The following is a 23,007-nucleotide window of genomic DNA, read 5'->3' as shown; positions in this document are numbered from 1 at the left end:
TAATCTGAAAACTATCTCTGACTTCCAGAGTGGTTAGGACAGTTTCCATGACCCAAAATTATATTAAAAAATGTTATTAAGATTTAATACGTGAACATATAAGAGTATATATGGAAAAATAGTTGATTAAATAGAATAAACAAGAGAATTGCTTAAAACCTAAATATGAAAATATTTAAAATGGATTTTCTGAAAAACTCATAATATTTATGATAAATTCGCTTTTTGACTCATCAGCATTACATTTAAAACACATGCATGCACACACATACACACTTTCAAGCTATTTGACTTTTTTTTCCCCCAGAAATAAGATTTTTCTAAAGTCAATGATTTTTTTTTAAAGTTGTAAATTGTCCTCTCTGAGAGTAAGCCCTATTCATAGGACAATCCCCCTAAACTGAGAGGGAGATTTCTGTGTATCTTGCCAGACTCCCAAAAAGCAATGAATCATAATTCCCCCAAACTGGATTTAGATGTGAAATCTAAAATTCTTGACATTTGAGTGGACTTGAAATTCCCATCCTCAGTCAACATTCTATACTTTGTTTTCTTTAAGAGAATTTACTACTTTTATTGATAGTTTTTTTTTTCAGATAATATAACCCCAAAGTGCAATTTTAAAAGAGTTAAATATTCTGCAAAGTGACTAACCATCATACCTGTAAAGTTATAAAGAAAAAATCCGGTTGTGCAGTAGTACTAGCAGCTTCCCTCTTCCGTTCTCGGACCCGGTGCACCCCCCCCCCCCCCCCCCATGCTGAGCTGCTACAAAGCCCCTGCCTGCGAGCTCATAGGAGCTTGGAACTGTCGTCACCCCTCCGACTCTCACCAGGGGGAAAAATGGTTGAAGCAGATCGCCCAGGAAGGCTTTTCATTGGTGGCCTCAATACAGAAACAAATGAAAGAGCCCTTGAAGCACTATTTGGCAAATAAGGACAAATAGTAGAAGTTCTATTGATGAAAGATCGTGAAACCAACAAATCAAGAGGATTTGCTTTTGTCACCTTTGAGAGCCCAGCAGATAGATACTATGGATTCAGCCAGAGAGATGAATGGAAAAGTCCTTATATGGAAAAGCCATCAAGGTAGACAAGCCACTAAACCATCCTTTGAAAATGGTAGACATGGACCACCTCCACCTCCAAGAAGCAGAGGCTCTCCAAGAGGTCTTAGATGTGGAAAAGGAGCAAATGGAGGAACCAGGGGACCTCCCTTGCGTGGAGGGCACATGGATGATGGTGGCTATTCCATGAGTTTTAACATGAGTTTTTCCAGGGGGCCACTTCTAGTAAAAAGAAGACCACCACCACGAAGTGGTGGTCCTCCTCCTGAAAGATCTGCCCCTTCAGGACCAGTTCGCAGCAGCAGTAGAATGGGAGGAAGAGCTCCTGTGTCACACGGAAGAGATAGTGATGGAGGCCCACCTCGAAGGGAACCCCTGCCCTCTCGTAGAGATGTGTATTTGTCCCCAAGGGATGATGGATATTCTACTAAAAACGGCTATTCAAGCAGAGATTACCCAAATTCTCATGATACAAGAGATTATGCACCACCACCAAGAGATTACACTAACCGTGATTATGGTCATTCCAGTTCACCTGGTGACTACCCATCAAGAGGCTATAGTGATAGAGGTGGCTATGGTCGTGGTCGCGACTATTCAGATCATCCAAGTGGAGGTTCCTACAGAGATTCATATGAGAGTTATGGTAACTCAGGTAGTGCTCCACCTACACGAGGGCCCGTGCCATCTTACGGTGGAAGCAGTCGCTATGATGATTACAGTAGCTCACATGACAGATTTGGTGGAAATCGAGACAGTTACCCAAGCAGCCGGAGTGATCTCTACTCAAGTGGTTGTGATCGGGTTGGCAGACAGGAAAGAGGGCTTCCCGCTTCTAAAAAGGGGTACCCTCCTCCACGTGATTCCTACAGCAGTTCAAGTTGCAGGCACCAAGAGGTGGTGGCTGTGGAGGAAGCCAATCTGATAGAAGGGGAGGCAGAAGCAGATATTAAAAACAAAACAAAACTTTGGATCAAAATCCCCGTTCAAAGAAACAAACAAAAAAGCGGAACCATTTCTGTCAACTACCCAAGGACCACTGAAAGGGAACATTGTGTTACCTTTTTAAAATTTCCTGTTAAGCTCCCCTTCCATAATTTTTATGTTCTTGTGAGGGAAAAAAGTAAAACCTGTTTAATCTTATTTGACTTTATGACATTGCTTTCAATAAGCAAATGTTAAATGTGTTAAGACTTGACTTGTGTACTAGTGTTGTAATTTTTCAAGTTAAAAGTGGCCACTTCCTATATCTGATTTTTCCCAGTAAATGAGGCAAAGCAATTCTAAGACCTTCTACAAACATCTAGCCTTCTAAAATGGAGAGGTGAATCCTTCTGCTATACAAACAAGCTAGCTACTAGAGGGTGGTCGGGGTATGCTACTCTTAGGATTCCAGAGTGTCTTCAAATGGAAATCTCAATGTTCTCAGTAATGAAAAACCTGAGATCAGAGGCTTAGGTAAGGAAAGTGCTACTATTCACCCAGTAAATCCAAAAAAGCAAATGGATAATTCTAGCCATATTTTGCCTTTCTGACATTTCCTTGGGAATCTACAATGACATTTCCTTGGGAATCTACAAGAACCTCCCTTTCCCCTCCTCCAATAAGACCATTTAAGTGTGTGTTTAAGCAACTACAGAATACTAAATAAAAAGTTTGGCCAAAATCAAAAAAAAAAAAGAAAAGAAAAAAATCCTTACTAAGTTTAAGCATATGAAATTAGAGCATAATCAAATAATGGATGAAACATTTAAATGACAATTAAAAGTTTAAAAAATAATTATGAGTATCCAAAGTGATCTTCATAAATTATATTTAAAAAATTAATAATGGCTATAACAGGGATTATAATGGTGATATCTGGGTCTTTATATGCAATTAATTGCATAAGATATATAACTGGTAATTATTCTAATGCTCTTTATAGCACCAAAAATATAGCAATCTTTGAAAGGGTTTAGGGGGAAAAAATCTCATTTTTTAGTGAACTACATAAGTTCAGGGAATTACATATCTATGGAATCTTTAAATCTCAGCATTGCAAAATATATCATGTTTATAGTTATTAAATGAGAAGCAAGGTGAAATACCAAACTCAAGTCCTAGAAACAAAGTGGAATAATTTGTTTCATTTATAGTTTGTGAATAGGTTAAAATTTAATGTTAGAGTACTCCTAAGAATTCACATAGTCCACCATATAGATTATTTATGCTTATTAAAGAACCTATGTATAATATTTATTAAATGTATTAAAACATATATGTTTATATTTTTTCTTTTCCTTAATCCTTATCACCTAGTCAGTCCATTCCCCCACTCCTCTCCCTTCTGATAAACATCAGTTTGTTCTCTATAGTTGAGTTTGTTTCTTGATTTGTCTCTCTTATTTTTTTTCCCTTTGCTTGTTTGTTTTGTTTCTTCCACATTTGAGTGAAATGATATTGTATTTATCTCTCAGTTATTTCACTTAGCATTATACTCTCTAGCTCCATCCATATTGTTGCAAATGGCAAGATTTCATTCTTTTTTAAGGGTGAATAATATTCCAGTGTGTGGAATACCACACACCACTCTTTTTTCTCTATTCATCAGTTGATGGACACTTGGGCTATTTCCATAATTTGGTTATTGTAGGTAATGCTCTATAAATATCAGGTGCTTGTAGCCCTTCAAATTAGTGTTTTTGTATCCTTTGGGTAAATACCTAGGACTGCAATTATTGGATCATAGGATCATTCTATTTTTAACTTTAGAGGAATCTTTATACCATTCTTCACAGTGGCTACACCAGTTTGCATTCCCACCACCAGTGCAAGAGGGGTCTTCTTTCTCCACATCCTTGTCAACACCTGTTGTTTCTTGTGTTACTGATTTTAACCATTCTGACAGGTGTGATGTGGTGATACCTCATTGTAGTTTTGATTGGCATATCCCTGATGATCTGTAAAGAGCATCTTTTAATCCGTCCATTGGCTATCTGTATGTCTTCTTCGGAAAAATGTTTATTCATGTCTTCTGTCCATTTTTTAATTGGATTATTCATTTTTCGAGTGTTGAGTTGTGTAAGTTCTTTATAGATTTTGTATACTAACCCTTTATCAGATATGTCACAAACATCTTCTCTCATTCTGTAGGTTGCCTTTTGGTTTTCTTGATTGTTTCCTTTACTGCGCAAAAGATTTCTATTTTGATGTAGTCCCAATAATAGTTTGTTTGTTTGTTTGTTTAGTTAGTTAGTTAGTTAGTTTCCCTTGCTTAAAGAGATATATCTAGAAAAAGTTGCTCTGGCCAAAGTCAAAGAATTTACTCCCTGTATTCTCTTCTAGGATTTTTATGGTTTCATGTCTCACAATTAAGTTTTTAATCCATTTGGAATTTATTTTTGTGTATGGTTTAAGAAAGTGGTCCAGTTTCATTCTTTTGCATGTTACTGTCCAGTTTCCCCAAAATCATTTGTTGAAGAGACTTTTTTTTCAATTGGAAATTCTTTCCTGCTTTGTCTAAGATTGATTGATCATATAGTTGTGAGTTCATTTCTAGATTTTTAAAATTCTGTTCCATTGATCTATGTGTCCATTTTTGTGCCAGAACCATACTGTTTTGATCACTATAGCTTTGTAATATAACTTGAAGTCCTGAATTCTAATGCCTCTAGCTTTGCTTTGTTTTTTCAAGGTTGCCTTAGCTATAGTTGAGGTCTTTTGGGTTCCATACAAATTTTAGGATTATTTGTCCTAGCTCTGTGAAAAGTGCTGTTGGTGTTTTGGTAGGGATTGCATTAAATGTGTAGATTGCTTTGGGTAGTATAGACATTGTCACAGTATTTGTTCTTCCAATCCATGAGCATGGAATGTCTTCCATTTCCTTGCGTCATCTTCAATTTCCTTTGAGTGTTTTATAGTTTTTAGAGTATAAGTCTTTTACCACTTTAGTTAGTTTTATTCCTAGGTATATTTTTTTTAAGATTTATTTATGATAGAGATAGATAGAGAGAGACATAAAGGCAGAGACACAGGAGGAGGGAGAAGCAGGCTTCATGCCGGGAGCCCGACGTGGGACTCAATCCCTGGACTCTAGAATTGCACCCTGGGCCAAAGGCAGGCGCTAAACTGCTGAGCCACCCAGAGATTCCCTATTCCTAGGTATCTTATTATTTGGGGTTCAATTTTAAATAGAATGTTTTTTCTTAATTTTCCACTTCATTATTGTTATATACAAATGCAACAGATACTTGTACATGGATTTTATATCCTGTGACTGAATTCATTTATCAGTTCTAGCAGATTTTTGGTGGAGTCTTTCAGGTTTTCTATATATATATGTGTGTTCTGCAAATAAAGTTTTACATCTTTGTGTTCTGCAAATAAAGTTTTACATGTGTTCTGCAAGTAAAGTTTTACATCTTTCATACAATGTGGACACCTTTTACTTTTTATTGCTGTTGTTGTCTGAATGCTATGGCTAGGACTTCCAGTACTATGTTGAATACAAGTGGTAAGAGTGAGCATCTTTGCTTTTTCATGACTGTAGGGGGGAATCTCTCAGTTTTTCCACATTAAGGGTGATGTTAGCTGTGATTTTTTCATAGATGGCCTTTATGTCCCCTTTAAGCCTGTTCTGTTGGGAGTTTTTTTTTTATCATGAATGGCTGTCAAATGCTCTTTCTGTGTCTTTGAAATGATCATATGGTTTTTATCCTTTCTCTTATTGGTCTGATGTACCACATTGATTAATTTGTGAATATTGAACTAACCTTGCCACCCAGGAATAAATCCCACTTGATCACGGTGAATGATGTTTTTAATGTTGTTGAATTTGGTGTGCTAATATTTTGTTAAATATATATTGATATTAAATATATATTAATATTATATTTAAATTTAAATACATGTTTATATTTAATATATATATTATTATATTATATATAATATATATTATATTAATATATAAATATAACACATATAAAAGGTTATGGTCATTATTTCAACCCTTCAATTTTTTTCAAATTATAGTTTTTAAAGGTTAAACACATAACTTTCATATGAAAATGAGTACATGTCAAAATGTATTTAGCATATTAATGAGCAAACAAGGGGTGAAGTTTTCAAAAAAAGTTTAGAAGAAACAGAATTATTTGTAATGACTGAGTAAAAGAATGGTGTGAGAGGACTATGAAATTATACACAAAGTTGAATTAGGTCTTCTGTGGAGAAAAAAAAGTATCTTTGGTCAGCTCCATTTGCATCTCCATAGGGCAAAATTCATTAAAATGGCTATCAGTATCACAAAAGTTAATGTCTACCCCTTAGAGAGTAGGAAACTATCCTAACCAATAGTAAGTAACAAATCCAAAGGTCCAAAATCAGGAAATCCTTGGCTGTGCCTGTTAGACAGTGCTTCAGTATGACAGTATCTCCTGGTGATCCTAAATAAATTCTAGAGATTATTGTGGATTAAAAAACAAAAAGTTGGTCACAGTGTTTTGGCCAATTACAGAGATTTAGCAAAAAATACTCATTGTTTCCTAATAGCATGTTCCACATTAGTTTTAAATAACTCTTATTTCTGTTCTGCAGAAGAAAAGAAAAAAAATTTATCTTCATTAGGTTACACCTTCAGTATCTCTGTATGTGTATGGATTCTACTTCTTCAAGGTTCACAAAATATGCTAAAGTGTTCTCACCAGTGAGGAATTAATTGATCTATCATACTGCCTATGAAGCTGTGATCTTGAAGTACACAGAAGATACAAGACCCATGTCTTGGAGGCCATGGACTCAGATCCCAGACCTAAACTACAACGTTTGTTCTTTCATGGACTTTTAGGTCTCATTATAGTGGATTTATTCTCTAACAGAACATGGTCTTGGCTGTACAATTGATTTCTGCAATGACATCTCAAAAATGAAAATATTCCTATGAACTTATGAAAATAATTATGTTGCATTAAAATCAAAGATTTAATATTTGTTTCTGAAGTATGAGAACCAGTCTTATGGATTTCGTATAGAAAAAAAAATACTACTTAATATTTCATTTCAGCCTGTAAAAGCATAGTCTAAAAAACAGTGTTAGAGATAGAAAAAGACTAAGAGGCTTCTTCATATGCCCATCAAAATTACCAATATCCCATACAAAAGATATATAACCATACAAATAGATTCCTTTATCCACTCATTCTGTTCTGTGTGGTTAATTATTAAAGAAGGGTAATATTATCTATCGAGATACACGTATAACTATGTCATGAGGATTTGATCAGTGTTTCCCCTGAGTTGAGTAGGAGTAGGATGATCAAGCTTTCTTTTTTAATGGAGAGGAGAGAGACACAGGCCTCCTCACCTCTCCTCCTTAAGATGTCTCCTTGTAACATTATTGTCTCAATAAAAGTCTCAACCTTTTGATTTGACAATGCAAATTCTCAGTCCTTCTGACCATTGGAACTGTCAGCAACCTTCAGAATTAGCTCAGGATTGTCTCTTAGATTATCAGGAGGTAATCACAAGTGTATCATGTTCTCTCCCAAGAAGATTTGAGAACTTTTAATTATTCTTTTTCCATTTAAGTGTGTAAATATGTGTGAAATTCTATCCATCCTTTGTAGACATTTTCAGGATACATTCACATGCATGTAAATATGAAATGATTACTCACTAATAAATTTTGCTTTCTCTCCCTCTTTGATACTGGTGTAGAGGGTGTTTTGTGGGTTTCCTGATTGCCAGCAGGAATTGTGACATCTTCTGTAAGTTATAATATGTTACTGCTAACAAGCTGGCCTGCCCTAGTTTCATGGTTGCTGGCAGAACATACAACACTCTTGGGTCACAGACAAGGGATTGTTTATTACTCATAGGAATGCAAGCAGCATGAGCATCATGTTTACATCAGCTGTCCTTGACCACCACTTTCTAGAGGGACCAAAGTAAAGGGGCCAGGTGGATACTGTGCATACAGTGAGTGCATTATAGCTGAAGAACATGGAGTTTAGGAAACCCAAGTCTTTTATAATAGGCCCCCAGGAAGTGAAGTGAAATTTACTTGAAGGTGACACTAACTTTCTTAATCTGGCCTGTAGACTAACTTGTCCCCAACTGTGGATAGAAACACAGTCTTCCAAGTCCATTTATTATACAAATATCCTTGGAAAGATAATCCAGACAAAGACAGCCAGTATGCATGCTTGTAAGACATATAGAAATGAAAAAGATCCTTGGAGAATTGTCTTCCAATAAAGATGAGAAAATATTCTTCACAGTGAGTGCATTGTAAATCTGTGGAGCCTTCCTGAAGGGTGTACAGTTTCTAAAATATATTAATAACAATTTATCCACACAAAATTAACTGATTGATAACCACTATTTCAGTATTCTATCTTAGAAATTATCTAGGGCTGTGGATTGCACAAATGGACCTCTTAGTAAGACAAACTAAAAAGATTTTATGGGAATAATATTAGCTTTTCTAATTAGGAAACTAATGTATGATATTTAGGATGCTCAGATTAACTAGTCTCTTCAAGAGAAAACAAACCCAAATATTATAAAAATACTTTTTACAGTTTTATTGTATACTGATAGGGAAATTATGGATTGCTGTGGATTTTTTAATCCAAAATTAGCACACTGGTCTGATTTGTTCAAGATTCACTTTATTGACATTAATTTAATTACAGGTAAAAAATGCCTCTAGGCTAACAGTTTGGTGAGAAAGGTTTGTTTTTCAAAAAACACATCTTAAAATATCAAAAGTTTTGAGTCTTTATATTCTGGGAATATTAGAATTATGTTTGTGATGACTATTTTTTACTATTTTCTATATGAGAACAGACCTTATTTATTTTTAGAAGATTTTTATCTAACAAGTAAATATCCCCTAAAACAGGAAAATATTTCACACTTACACAATGAGAAGTAAACGCTTATCTCAATTATAGACACAGATGCACACACACTTTGCAGCTTTACTTCACAATTTAGGATGTAGGTTAAAATTCAGTAAAACACGAATCACTGGTTCAGTTCCCAAAGTACTGTTCTTTTTTCCAACAAGCATAAAAGATTTTCTTAATTGATTTGAACTCACAAATAAACTAACAAAAAAGACCAGTAACTGAGATAATCTGTTATCTCTCAGCTATCAGAGAACAAATCTGTGTCTTTACCCATTACGGGTCATTAAATGGTCTGATCATTTAAACAGATTTTCATTTTTTGCTGTCCTATGCCAACCAGAAACAGAACCACATTTAAGAAGTAGAAAATAAGACCATACAACAAGAAATTAAAATGCTAAAGAAACAAGAGTCAATAAAGTTAATTCATTGCTGCTTGGTATTCTTTCTAAGAGGCAAGGAAATATGTGCTTTACTTCCTTGGACATCTCAGTGAAACCTCCAAAACTCTCATGGTTTTTTAGAAGTCCAAAATATAACTCATATAAAGGGAGCACATCAAAGATTCATCAAAGATTCATTTCGAGTGTCCAAACTCGAAAGGAACTTGGGTTCAAAAAATATATATATACATATATATATATATAAAACAGGAGTATTCATGGTCATTAAATGAAAGAATGATGGGGGAAAAGTTGTGAAATTATGTGCAAAACTGGTGTGATGGTTAATTTTATCAACTTGACTGGACCAAGAGGTACCCAGATATTTGATTAAACATTATTTCTGCATGCATGTGTGAGGGTGTGTATATGTATCTGCTACTACCTCAGCAGAGGAAGATTTTAATAATCAAGTGAATAGAAGAACTTGTTCTGTGGATAGTAGTCTTTTTCCTCAGCTACCCTGTCATTGTTCAGTGTGTTCATGAACAAAGTGGCCATGGTGGCAGGGATGGAGGTTATTCATGGGTCCAGCAACATGGACCTCTACCATCACCAACTGTGGAAGGGGCAGTGTTTCATTCTTGCCGGAGGAGACACTTATCCTGGAGATGGATTTGGCTTCCCTGCATGCAGTGCTTCTGCCAAAAACTACCATCCATCTGCTTACAGAATACCTTATCTACCATTATGGTATTCCATACAGCATTGTTCCTGATCAGGGAACTCACTTCATAGCCAAAGGAGTGTGGCAGTAGGCTCATGCTCATGGAATTCCCTGGTCTTACCATATTCCCTACTATCCTGAAGCAGCTGGCTTGATAGAACAGGGAATCACCTCTTAAAGACTCAATTACAGGACCAGGTAGGTGGCAATAATTTGTAGGGCTGAGACAAGGTTCTCTGGGAAGTATATACAACCCTGAGCCAGTGCTCAGTGTATGTTCTTTCTCCCATAGACCTGAATCAAGGGGTAGAAATGGGAGTGGTACCACTATTAATCCTAGTGACCCACTAATAAAATGCTTGCTTCCTGTTCTTGCAACCTTTTACTCTGCTGGCTTGGAAGTCTTGATTCCAAAGGGAGAAATACTTCCACGAGGAGACACAACAATGATTCTGCTGAACTGGAAATTAAGTCTGCAGCCCAGCCACCTTAGACTCATCAGGCCTCTGAATCAACAAGCAAAGAAGGGAGTTACTGTGCCAGCTGGAAAAATTGATCCTGACTACCAAGGGGAAATTGGATTACTATTCTACAATACATGTAAGAAAGAATGTCTGGAATACAGGAGCTCTCTTAGGGCATCTCTTAGTATTACCCTGCCTTGTGATTAAAGTCAGTGGAAAACCACAATAACACAATCCAAGCAGGATTGCTAATGGCCTGCACCCTACAGGAATGAAAGTTATAAATACCAGCTCTGACCATATGACCAATTACAGGAGTAAGAACTGTAATAGTCATGAGCTTTCCTCCTGGTTTTGTTACATGTTTTTTTGTGTGTATACATATATATGTATATATATATGCATATATATAAAGGTATTTTCCATATATATTTTTTTACTTTCCTCACTCTTATTTCCTTATCATGTAATGTAAGATGTATTGACTTTATATCATAATATTTATTGTTAATTTTACATCAAAATATTGAAATTATGGGATAATGAAGAGAAGAGTAAGCATCACTTAAGGACTTTACCTTCTCTTCTGGGGAAAATACTAATTCATTTCTGGTTGTATGCAGGAGGGTTGTATGATCTTAGATGGAGTATGGGACCTGTTTTTATTTGGAGAAGAAGTGTAGTTTAGGAGATGTTTATGGATACCATGTTAAGATGGTGATTTCATGTGTCAACTTGGGTGGACTAGGTGCCTAGATATTTGGTTAAACATTATTTCTGAGTTTGTCTGTAAGGATGTTTCTGGATGAGATTAACATTTGAATCAGTTGACTGAGTAAAGGATGTTTCTCTCCCCAGTATGGGTGGGCATCATCCAAAGAGTTGAAGGCCCAGACAGCATAAAAGACTGAGTAAGAAACAATTCTTCCTCTCTGCCTGTGTCTCTGAGCTGGGACATTGGTCTTCTCTTGCCTCTGAACTTGGTCTTCAACTGGCACTTACACACTCTCTTGGGTCTCAGGCTTTCAGACTTGGACTGAAACTGCACCATTATCTCTCCTGGGTCTCCAGCTTGCTGACTACAGATCTTAGATTTCAGTCTCCATAGTTGTGAGCCAATTCTTAATAGTAAATCTCTCTCTCTCTCCCTCTGCTTCTCTGTGTATGTCTCTGTATCTCCATTATGTTGGTTCTTTCTCTACAGAACTCAGATTAATACAACTAATTAATGCCATACAAGGCAAAAATAAACCAATAAACAACTAAAATTTTTGAGTGATAATACTCTCTATGGAGAGGAATAATGCTTCTTAACGTGAGAAATTCATTTTTAAATTCATTGCTAATTTTTATTAGCCAGGAAAAATCTGCATTGTTATCAGATTTCTACAAGTTAGTTTAAAACCTTTACAGAGCTGTAAAATAGCCTAATTAAGAGCAGATGGCAAAACAAAACTGGATAGATACTTCTAGATAATTAGATAAGATTTTAATATAAAAACTGATTTCTTATTCGGTTTGATCCAAACTGTCCCTAATGGAGGAAAAATGTCCACAGTAAGATAATTCCTTTTTAATATTCAAGTTATATTATCAATGTACACTTTAAGCTGGATATTTCTGAAAGTTCCATGAGCATATATTACTATGCATATCAATAGTACACAGCTCTCTAGGTTACAGCTTAGACTCTGGAAAATTAGGTGAAATATCTCAAAGGTCTACAATAAATTAGCATTTTCCTATGTCATCTATCCCCAATTCCCTACTGTTCCAAAAGCTTAAGTTACATTAAATTTTACAAATGGTATTCATTTGTGAAATTGTAAGATGGTCCCTGTTTATGAGTTAGAAATTCAACATTTAAATCCACATTGAAGAGTCTCCAATTCAACAAATACCACTAGTTACATTCATACAAATTCAAACAATTTTTTTGTTGTTCTCCTCTTTTGTCCAAGATGTTCAATTCCACCAGAGCAAGAGTGGAACCCTGACTATATCTTATTTTTAAACTACTCTTTTAAAATGTAAAATTTTAGAGGTTTTCTTTTTTCTGGAAGGAAGAAGATGAATTATAGATTTAGACATGAATTTCTAAAAATCATAGTTAAAAGTTCTAATTTTCTGTGAAGAGCAACACAAGTAAATTTTTGCCCAAATTAGGGGGAGGGGAGTGCATCTTCCTGATCAAATGCAGAATGTGCTTTTGTTGCACTTATTTATTAGTTGCTGACACCATTCAGAGGGACAGGATTACAGACATACAGGATTACAATCCTTACAGGATTACAGGATTACAGACCCACTGCCCCCTTCCTCCCACTGGATGCTTATAATGCAGATTCCCAATCTTTGCTGCAGGTAGAATCACCTAGAGAGTGTTTTATAAAAATATTGATGCTTAGGATACACCCCACACAAATCAGAATCAATGGGGATAGGGCTCACATGTTAGTCTTTTTCAGAACTTCTCCTGATGATTCAATGTTTGAAAATACTGGTACAGTGGACTTCTTAGCTGCCAGCTTGTTTGCTTCTGACCTTTCCTCCTAGGGTTTTCAAATACTTTAAAATAACTGTTACTATAACTTTTAAAAACTAAGAGTCTTGAAAATATACTCATAAAATTCTCATTTTACCATTTTCTTAAGAATAGACATGTTCTTCTGCTAATATTTGAAAATGTATACCTAAAATATATCTTTTAAATATTTTATTTATTTATTAGAGACACACACACACACACTTACACACAGAGGCAGAAGGAGAAGCAGGCTCCATGCAGGGAGCCCCACGTGGGACTCAATCCTGGGTCTCCAGGATCATGCCCCCGGCTGAAGGTGGTGCTAAACCGCTGAGCCACCAGGGCTGCCCATATAGCTTGATAGAATGTAAGCGTATACTCCACATGACCAGAAAGTATATTGTTGATCCAAATGTACAATAAACCAGATTTCTATTTGGTCCTATCGATGGCTTTAATATATATGTGGGTATGAGTGTGTGTGAATTGGTCAGTATTATTTCAAAGCTAACTGTAGTTTTTCTCACAGATGGATGATGTATTTTGGAGGGAACCTAGTTTTGTTGCTGCTAATTGACCTTTATGCAAAGGTAAAGTCAATACCCTGTTCTGGAATGGGGGTGGGTGGTTAAAGACAATAAAGTCCTGTTCTTCCAAGAATCAATATTTAAATGGTTTTGTTTGCTCTGGAAAGAGTTGCTCAAAATCCCTCTTTGGGGGCATCTGAGAGTGGTGGTCTGGATTCTCCGGTGGATACAGTCGTGGTCCTTGTAAGGACAGTTGAGTGGGAGCTTCCTCAGATGAAAATTGTCTGAGTATCTGTCATAGCCTGGTCTAAGAATGCTGAGAGATTTTATATGTTTAATCCAATTTTGTGTATGTGTGTGTTTCACTGTATTCCTTTTTTTCTACCCGAAGCTTTAGTTAGAATCTTGTTAAATCACGTTGGCTAGTCTTTGCCGTGGGGAGTTGGGAACTATTCTGGGATCATGCTGGAATGAAGGACCAAAGTAAAGAGCAGCGATGGCCTGAGGGAAGATGTTTCCAGCCTGCAGGAGATCATCTAGAGGAGAAAGGAGACAAAGTCTGCCATGAGCAACAGAGCACTGGGTAGCGGTGATAACTGGAATAATTCTGGAACCTGTAAACATATCTCCGTGATTCTAGAAATACCTAGGGAGGAGAAAGTGTTCCAAAACCAGATAGTTATTGAGGATGATGCTATTTATGGTAAAGGGAAGGGTGACTCCTGAAAGCTGAAGCAGAGACAACTGGGTTGTAATAGGGGGAAAAAAAGCCAACTTTATAAAATAACTATTCATTCTCTCAGTCAATAAGCATCCATTAACTGTGTTAATAGCACATATTTTTAGAAATTGCATATTCATTAGTTATATATACATATATATACTATGCCAATTATAAACAAATTTTTTCTTTAATGAGATATGATATTAAAAATAAGAACTATATAGCTAAGCATTTTGCCCGGCATGCTACAACTCTACACTCAACACTAGTAAACATTATTCGCAAGGGTTAAGATTTTCATGAGACAATCTTAAAAAAAAAAAAAAAGCCCTACAATATGTACAGTCTTTTGATTCTATTTCATGAAGTTTTTGCTTAATATTGTTTTCACATATAGTATTTCAGTTCTATCTCTGGATGCAATTATGTAGAAGAGATTTGTGTAGGGGTTGATCTGTGGAGAATCCCTTGTAGCAGGATGACAGCGTGATGAGATGAGGTTAAATAGCAAGGGAGCCATGCAGCTGAGGAGCATCAAAGATCAGCATAGGAAGGAAACCCAGGATGTAGAAGCCATCTGGCCAGAGGGAATTTAGTAAATCCTCATAAGGAAATCTAGCTTTCATTAACTTCAGTTACAACCCAGAACAGAAATGTTTGAAACTCTCTTAATAAAAAGAGTGGTTCAAGATTCCAGGGGAGGATATCCTGCAATGATGTCTTTAAACATGCTGGGGATTTCCCCCACCCCCAAATACCTCCAGCTGAAACTGAAAATGAGTGATATTCAGTCATTATGCACACGAGTATATTTTTATCTAGATGAGGACATTTAGAAAAGTGAAATGAAATGGTAACAAAAGTACTTATCACACAATTGGCATTATTGTTGTTGGTGATACCCTATAAAGCTTTGGATGTTCATTTATATTTCTGTTGTTATTGGTTTTTACTCTTACTTTTCCTCCAAGGCTCTTCTTTTCTTTGTACTTTTCTCAGGCTGGTCCAATTTCGAACAGACTTCCTCATTAACATTTCTTGTAAAAAGTGAATAGTTATCAAAGAAATGATAAAATTGAAATTTTCCAAGTTAGAGATTTTAGCTCAATTTTAAATTACATCTGAAGATGTATTCTGATTGAGTGTACAATTAAGGCTTCTTGGGTTCCATGGAAAAGTACATTTTCTTCATTCAACAAATATTCATTGAATGCCTCCTTGTACCAGACACTGTCCTAGATACTTAGAGATGGACAAAAATGAAAAAAAAAATCCTGATCCCATGAGGCTTCTATCTAGTAAATGGGTATATCTAAATTTTTACATCAAAATATTTCTGTTATGAATTGAAACTTCTAAGTACCTCACACAAGAAAGAAGACACACATACACACGCCCCTCTGTACAAAAGATAAAGAATACTGGTGATCCTTGAATTGGGAGTGAAAATGAGTATCAGATTTAAATCAGTTTAAAATAATGTCAGATGACTGGGGGCATATATCCCTGAGAAATTAATGTTTGAACAAAGATGTGAAAGAAATGTCACAGAATGCTATCATGACAGCGTCAGAAGGGGTTAGAGCAATAGTTGCATTTAATAGTTGCTTTTTAGTCTGTATAGGTAGACTCCTGGAAGCTTCAAAAAAACTTCTTGTTGTACCTGCATCCAATCCTTGAGAGAAGTGGAAGCCCTATGAAAAATGGAAGGGCTAAAAATCTATTGTTAGATCTAAACCATCCCTGAGCTTGCTTTAAAGTAAATAGATGTGATTGTGGTTAGTCATTGAGAATCCTGGATAACATCCCAAGTTTTTAAAATAGATGTTTACACATTTTACTTTGGTTCATAATTTAATATAATCAGAATACAACATCAGAAATTTTAGAAATCACAAGAAGTCTTTCAGTGTATATTAAGGGAAAATATAGCTGTCCGGAAGCAAAGAACAATGGAAAAGGGATGGGCCAGAGCATGAAGGGAGAAGTCTCAGGAGAAATATGTTTTGGGAATATGGAAGACTTTTTTGAACATGGAAGGGGAAAATGGGAGATCCAAGTCAAAGCCCTGGTTTTAATCAGAAGTAATATTTAAGAATAAATTGAAATAAATCAACTTTTGAAAATATTCTCTAAGGTAGATCATTTCACTGATGGCAGGAAAGTTTTATAAAAAAAATTCCCATTAGACAAATAGTAGTTTGTAATATGTTTCATGTAATATAGCAGCAGAAAAAATATCACTAAGAACGTCATGCAAGTACATCTGAAAAATGTAACGTTGAATGTCAACTTTACTGTAATAAGAAAAGAATGTCATGCAGAAAAGGAAATAAATTCTCAATTGAATTTTGGAAAATGGGTATGGTAGTTACACTATCAACACAAAATCCTTTTGTTAGACATCACAAACAAATATTATCATACTGTATGTTATTATATGTGTATGTAGTTTTTATCTCAAATACAGAATCTGAGCAAATCCATTCAAATATACACAGATACATATGATTTTTGAATTGGTAACATACTCACATAGTTCAAACATAAAAATACAAAAATATACCTGGAATGAATTTTCTATGCTGTTTTTGTGGCATATACTCTATATTCTTTTGCACCTGAAAGTTCTTTCCAGGTTAATCCATATTAATTCATTTACAGAGTATTTCCTTGTCCTTTTTTTATTTTTTAGCAATTGCAAAGTATGCCATTGTGTGAATACATCATGATTTATGTAATCAGACCTGTACTAATGAAACTTTGGTATTTCCTTTTTTACTACTATAAATAATGTCACAACATAATCATATACATAGTAATTTCACACATATAATAATATATGTTTAGGATACAATTCTAGGAGTAGAATTGTGATGCCAAAGAGGATATACATTTTAATTTTGATAAATGCTGCTAAATAGCTTCTCTAGTAATTGTACCAATTGACTCTCTTACCAAAAATTCACAAGAGTTAATATTTTCCAACAGCTTTATCAACATAGTATATTTTGGATTCTAGCCTATCAAGTACGTGCACATTTTGTGTCACTGTTGCTAGAATTTGTTTCTCTTAGTACAAACCCATTTGGGTATCTTTTCATATGTCAGGGAGATATTAGTGTTTTATTTTAGAAGAACCTTTTTATATATCCTTTGTCCATTTTTCTGCTATAAAGTGAATTGCCCATTGTCTATAATATGAGTTACATTTTTCCTAGGTATGTAATTTGAATATTTTCACCTTTCCTTTTTTCCCATTTATAAGTTTTTTTAAATTAATTTTTATTTTATGGCTTCTGAATTTTATGTCATAGAAAGGTCTTCCTTACTCTGAGGGCAAGAATTCTCCATGTGTTCTTTTCTCCTAGCACTGCTTTGGTTACACACACATAGGTCATACATATGTGCATGACCTATATACTAAAAAAAAAAAGAATGGGAAAAGCCTTAAAGATTATTCATAAAAGAATGGCTAAGCACATTGTGTTATTGCTCCAGTGGGATTTTCTATAGTTGTCAAAATAAACTAGACACACATATCAAATACATAAATCTCATGAAACATAATGTTGAGGACCAAAAACAATAGGGCCCATCATCTGGTCTCAGTGGGGAAAGTGGATGCAAAAATGGAACATCTAACACAGAGGAGAAACAGTTTTAGGAGATATTTTATCATATGATTCTATGTTAAATATTAAAACATCAATAAAGAATACTATATCATGAATGAATACATCTCAAAAGTATAAAAGCATAGTCTGGGAATTTTAAACACTAAATTCAGGATAATAATAGATTAAGGTAGAGGCCATAATTCATATAATTCAATATTATTGAGAGGAATACAGGGTGAATAGACACATTTTAATTTCCATAAATATTGCCAAATGGCCCCCATAGAGGTTGTACCAATTTACTCATTTGTCAAGTTTTATGACTTATACCAGATGATAAGTATGATCATGTATTATATTGTTTCATTGAATTTTGTTGAATGCCTGAAATAGTTCATCTATAAAAATTAATAAGGAATATGTGATTGTAACAAACTGCCCCTTTCTGATGCCTTCCTGTTCTTGAAATTTCCTAAAGGAAGTAAAGAAAGTGTAGGATAGTCACGTGCCCTGCACCCCTATGTTAAATACTGACTTCATTGTAACTTGCTGCAAGTTGTAAAATTATGGAACTGTTTAGAAAATTATTCTTTCTCCCAAAATGTAGGCCCCAGATTACAGACTTTTAACCCAAAGTATAAATGGTTTCAATATGGGTTGTATATGGTACCCAATATTATTTAAAAGACTAAGTAAGGAAAGGTCATGTAAAAATCTGGATTTCTAGCTTTTCTAAAAATATCAGAAGGTCTGGCAACACAGGGCTAACTTTCCCACGTGGTAACAATTGCCTGGAGTGAGCACCAGCTGCCCCTCTTCATGCAAAATGTGTTTTCTGGTTTATCACAGAGCTCACCTACCTGGTCCACTTGGCTTATTGAAGTTTCTACTCTAATCCCTACAAGCATATGAGTTTACAGTCCCTGCTTTAAAGAACATTGTCTGGAGAAATTAAAATTTGTGTTTTGGAGCTCAACATGTGTGTGTTTAAGACTCAATCATAATCACAGGGAGACTTTTAAACAATTCCGTGACATAGGTGAGGTATACCTATAGGAGGATGAGCCATAGAGTGCTGATGCCTTCAACTTAACTCTGATATGAAAATACCTAGCCTAGATTCTTCTGCTGGAATTAGGACTTTAAAATCACGACTCTCCTACTGAGGCTTTTTTTTCCTCTCCAACTTAATCCCAACCCCATCTAGCAAAAGTGCTCTCTCTAGTATTCAAAACCAACAATGTCCAATAGAATTATATATAGCATTATAGCAAAACACATTTGTGTTGCTAATAACCACGTTAAAATAAGTAAAAGGAAACAGGTAAAATCAATTTTTAACAATATAGTTTATTTAATCCAGTGTATCAAAAAATATCATTTTAATATACAATAAATGGATAAACAGTTATTTTATGTTCATATTTGTGTGCACATGCTGAGTCTTTGCTATTTGGTAGATATTTTTCACTTAAATCTTCTCAGCTGAGACTAGCTACATTGGAAGTGTTCAGTAGCCGCCCATAGTTAGTAGGTAGAGTAGCACTATGGTTCTATATGGAATTGTTCAGCCTTTGTGACATAATCTGTTGTTGAATCAAATAAGTATTTGTCTAAGGAGAGAAAAGTCATGCCAGAAAGGAGGATGCATTGAGATGTATTTACCAGGACATTTCCTGGGAAGTGTATAATATCTCAGAATCTTTTACATTGAAATATGCACAAAGCATATATCTTTATGTTTATTTTTCACAACTATCATTAAATTATCTCACCTTTTGAGAAGTCTGATATACATATATAGTTTTATGTTGTGGTATTGTAGAGAGTAGAGAAAAACAGAACAAGGAGTTATGCCCAATCCCTTAATCATACTTCAGCTGTAGTTTGTGGGAAGGAAGCAGCATTCCTTTGAGAAGTTTGCAGTGGAATATGGAGAAATCACTGGGAGGAACTCACACTTTGGCGTAGCTTCCAAATCAAACTTAGGAAGTCAAAAGGGAATATGTATAAACTGGCTTTTTCTTCTGTATATACTAGATGTTTGACCTTGGAGTGGTAAAAGAACTATAAATAATAGAAATCTTTATAGAAGGCAAGATAGAGAAAAGAAAAGAAAAAAAGAAAGAAAGTAAGAAGAAAGAAAGACATTAAAGGAATTGAGAAAAGTCCTTAAGAAAAATGTGAATTTCTCCACTTTGGGTTTTGTTTTGTTTTTGTGCTGTTTTGTGTTTTGTCTTTAGGGCTGGAAGAACAAAGTTAATAACACCAAGTAAAATGACTTGGGGTAGCATGGTTTTTCTGCTAACCATATTAATAGTCAAAAGGAACACTTCTTTGACTCAGAAGGAAACTTCTCTAATTTGCACTAAGAGCTCTGAGAAGTTGCTGGTTAAAGTAAATAGAAGTCTGACTTCAATTGGACCATAAAAATGGTCAGGACTTGGGGGTGTGTGGGTGGTGCAATTGGTTAAGCATCTGACTTTTGGTCAGGGCATGATCTCAGGGTCCTAGCATCAAGTCCCATGTGGGGCTCCAAGCTCAGCGAGGGGTCTGCTTAAGGTTGTTTCTCTCCCTCTCCCTCTGCCTCTCCTGCTTGTGCTCTCTCTCTCAAATAAATAAATAGAATCTTAAAAAAAAAAAAAAGATTAGGATTGAATAGGCATAGAGGAGGTATTCCTGGGGCAGAATGACACACAGAGCAGAATAGGCAAGTGGAAGAGAGAAAATATAAATATTTCTTGTTTGCTTTAATAGTTCTCATTAAATTTAGTTTATCATTCAAAATTTAAAGCTCATTACCTTGGGGCACCTGGGTGGGTCAGTCGGTTGAGTGTCTGACTCTTGGTGTTCTATTTCTATGACGTCTTCATAAACATACCATTTGTTAATCTTTCTTAGAGGACAAATAATGTAGTCAGTTGTATCATAGTTTTTAATAGGCTTTATTTTTTAGAGCATTTTTAGGCTTATAGAAAAATTAAAGTACAGAGGTTTCCAAATATTTACCCTCTGCCACCCTCAGGGAGAAAGTAGTCCCCCTATTGTTAACTTCTTGTAGTGCTGTGATACATTTATTATAACTGAAAAACAAATATTGATACATTATTATTAATATCCATAGTTGACATTAAGGTTCATTTTTTTGTGTTGGACAGGTCTATGGATGTCGCCAAATACATTATGTCATGTATTCACTATTACAGTATCATACAGATAGTTTCACTTCCCTAAAAATTATCTCTGTTCCACCTATTTATCCCTCCCTCTCACTTAGTCCTTCCTGCTCGCTCTTGCTTTATACAGAATGTCATATAGTTGAAATCATATAGTATATAGCCTTTTTAAAAAATATTTTATTCATTTATTCATGAGAGACACACACAGAGAGAGAGAGACAGAGACACAGGCAGAGGGAGAAGCAGGCTCCATGCAGGGAGCCCAACGTGGGACTTGATCCCGGGACTCCAGGATCTCGCCCTGGGCGGAAGGCAGGCACTAAATCGCTGAGGCACCCAGGGATCCCCGCTATATAGTCTTTTGAGATTGGTTTCTTTCACTTAGCAATATGCATTTAAGATTCGTTTTTGTGTCTTAATAGCTCATTTCTTTTCATCACTAAATAATATTTTATTGTATGGCCATACCAGTTTGTTTATCCATTCAGCTATTGAAGGATATCTTGGTTGCTTCCAAGTTTGGGCAATTATGAATAAAGTTACTATAAACACCCATGTACAGGTTGTTATGTAGACATAAGCTTTCCACTCACTTGGGTAAATACCTAGGAGTGTGATGCTAGATTATGTGGTGAGAGTATGTTTAGTTTGGTAAGAACCTACCAAGAGGTCTTCCAAAATGCCTGTATCATTTTGCATTCCCACCAGCAATGAATAAGAGTTCCTATTACTCCACATCCTTGCTAGCATTTGGTGGTGGTGTTTTGGATTTTAGCCATTGTGCAGTGGTATCACATTGTTTTAATTTGCAATTCCCTAATGACATACAATATTGAGCATCTTTTCATGTTTATTGTCATCTGTATATCTTCTCTGTATCTTCTTTGGTGAAGTGTCTGTTCAGATCTTTTGCCCACTTTTTTTTTTTAATTTTTTTTTTATTTATTTATGATAGAGAGAGAGAGAGAGAGAGAGAGAGAGGCAGAGACACAGGCAGAGGGAGAAGCAGGCTCCATGCACCGGGAGCCCGATGTGGGATTCGATCCCGGGTCTCCAGGATCATGCCCTGGGCCAAAGGCAGGCGCCAAACCGCTGCGCCACCCAGGGATCCCTTTTGCCCACTTTTTAATTGGACTGTTGTCTTATTGTTGTATATGTCCATAGAAGTTTTTTTCAACTATGTGTTTTACAAATATTTTCACCCAATTTGTGGCTTGTCTTTTCATATTTTTAAACATATATCATATTTAATTAAATGTTACAAGTGAGTATAATGTCCTGTAGGGTGGGATTCTATCTTAGGATTTTTTTGTTTAAATTTAATTAGCTAGCAAACCCAATAATACCCACATCAGACTTCAGCTCTGGCTGTGTCACATGTCCTCAGTGAAGGATAGAACAATTGTGAGCTCAGTTGTCAATGCTTGCCCATGACTCAAGTATTCTAGAGTGAATTTTAACATATAAGAAAATTATTTTCCCAAGTGTGTGTAAGCATTCAGATGAGGGCTTCTCATTCTAACTTGAAAGGTGACTCATATTTAACCTGCATATAAATCTTTTTTTTTTAAAGATTTTATTTATTTTTCATGAGAGGCACAGAGAGAGAGGCAGAGATATAGGCAGAGGAAGAAGTAGGCTTCCTGCAGGGAGCCTGATGTGGGCTCGATCCCAGGACCCTGGGATCATGCCCTAAGCTAAAGGCAGATGCTCAACCACTGAATCACTCAGGTGTCCCTGCATATAAAACTTTTTTACTGTATAGTTTGAGATTAATATATTTTTTCAGAAAAACCAAAAGAAATCTTTCAGTTTATCTTTTCTTGTGGTTTCAATGGTTTCTGACAAAATAACTGAAAATATCTGAACGCTAATGTAACACTTTTAAACACCAA

The 23,007-nt window shown here is 35.4% G+C and overlaps 1 non-coding gene and 1 pseudogene across 1 annotated transcript; one reads left to right on the top strand and one right to left on the bottom strand.

Moving 5' to 3' along the window:
* Positions 1-352: 352 nt before the first annotated feature.
* Positions 353-459, bottom strand: LOC112917640 (small Cajal body-specific RNA 11). Its single transcript, XR_003234502.2, has one exon.
* Positions 460-764: 305 nt separating this feature from the next.
* Positions 765-2,019, top strand: LOC112917236 (RNA-binding motif protein, X chromosome-like; annotated as a pseudogene).
* Positions 2,020-23,007: the final 20,988 nt, after the last annotated feature.

Source organism: Vulpes vulpes, chromosome 8 (genome assembly GCF_048418805.1).
Source record: "Vulpes vulpes isolate BD-2025 chromosome 8, VulVul3, whole genome shotgun sequence".
Taxonomy (NCBI): Eukaryota; Metazoa; Chordata; class Mammalia; order Carnivora; family Canidae; genus Vulpes; species Vulpes vulpes.
Note: the sequence above shows the minus strand (reverse complement) of the source record. Positions and strands in the feature narration are given on the sequence as shown.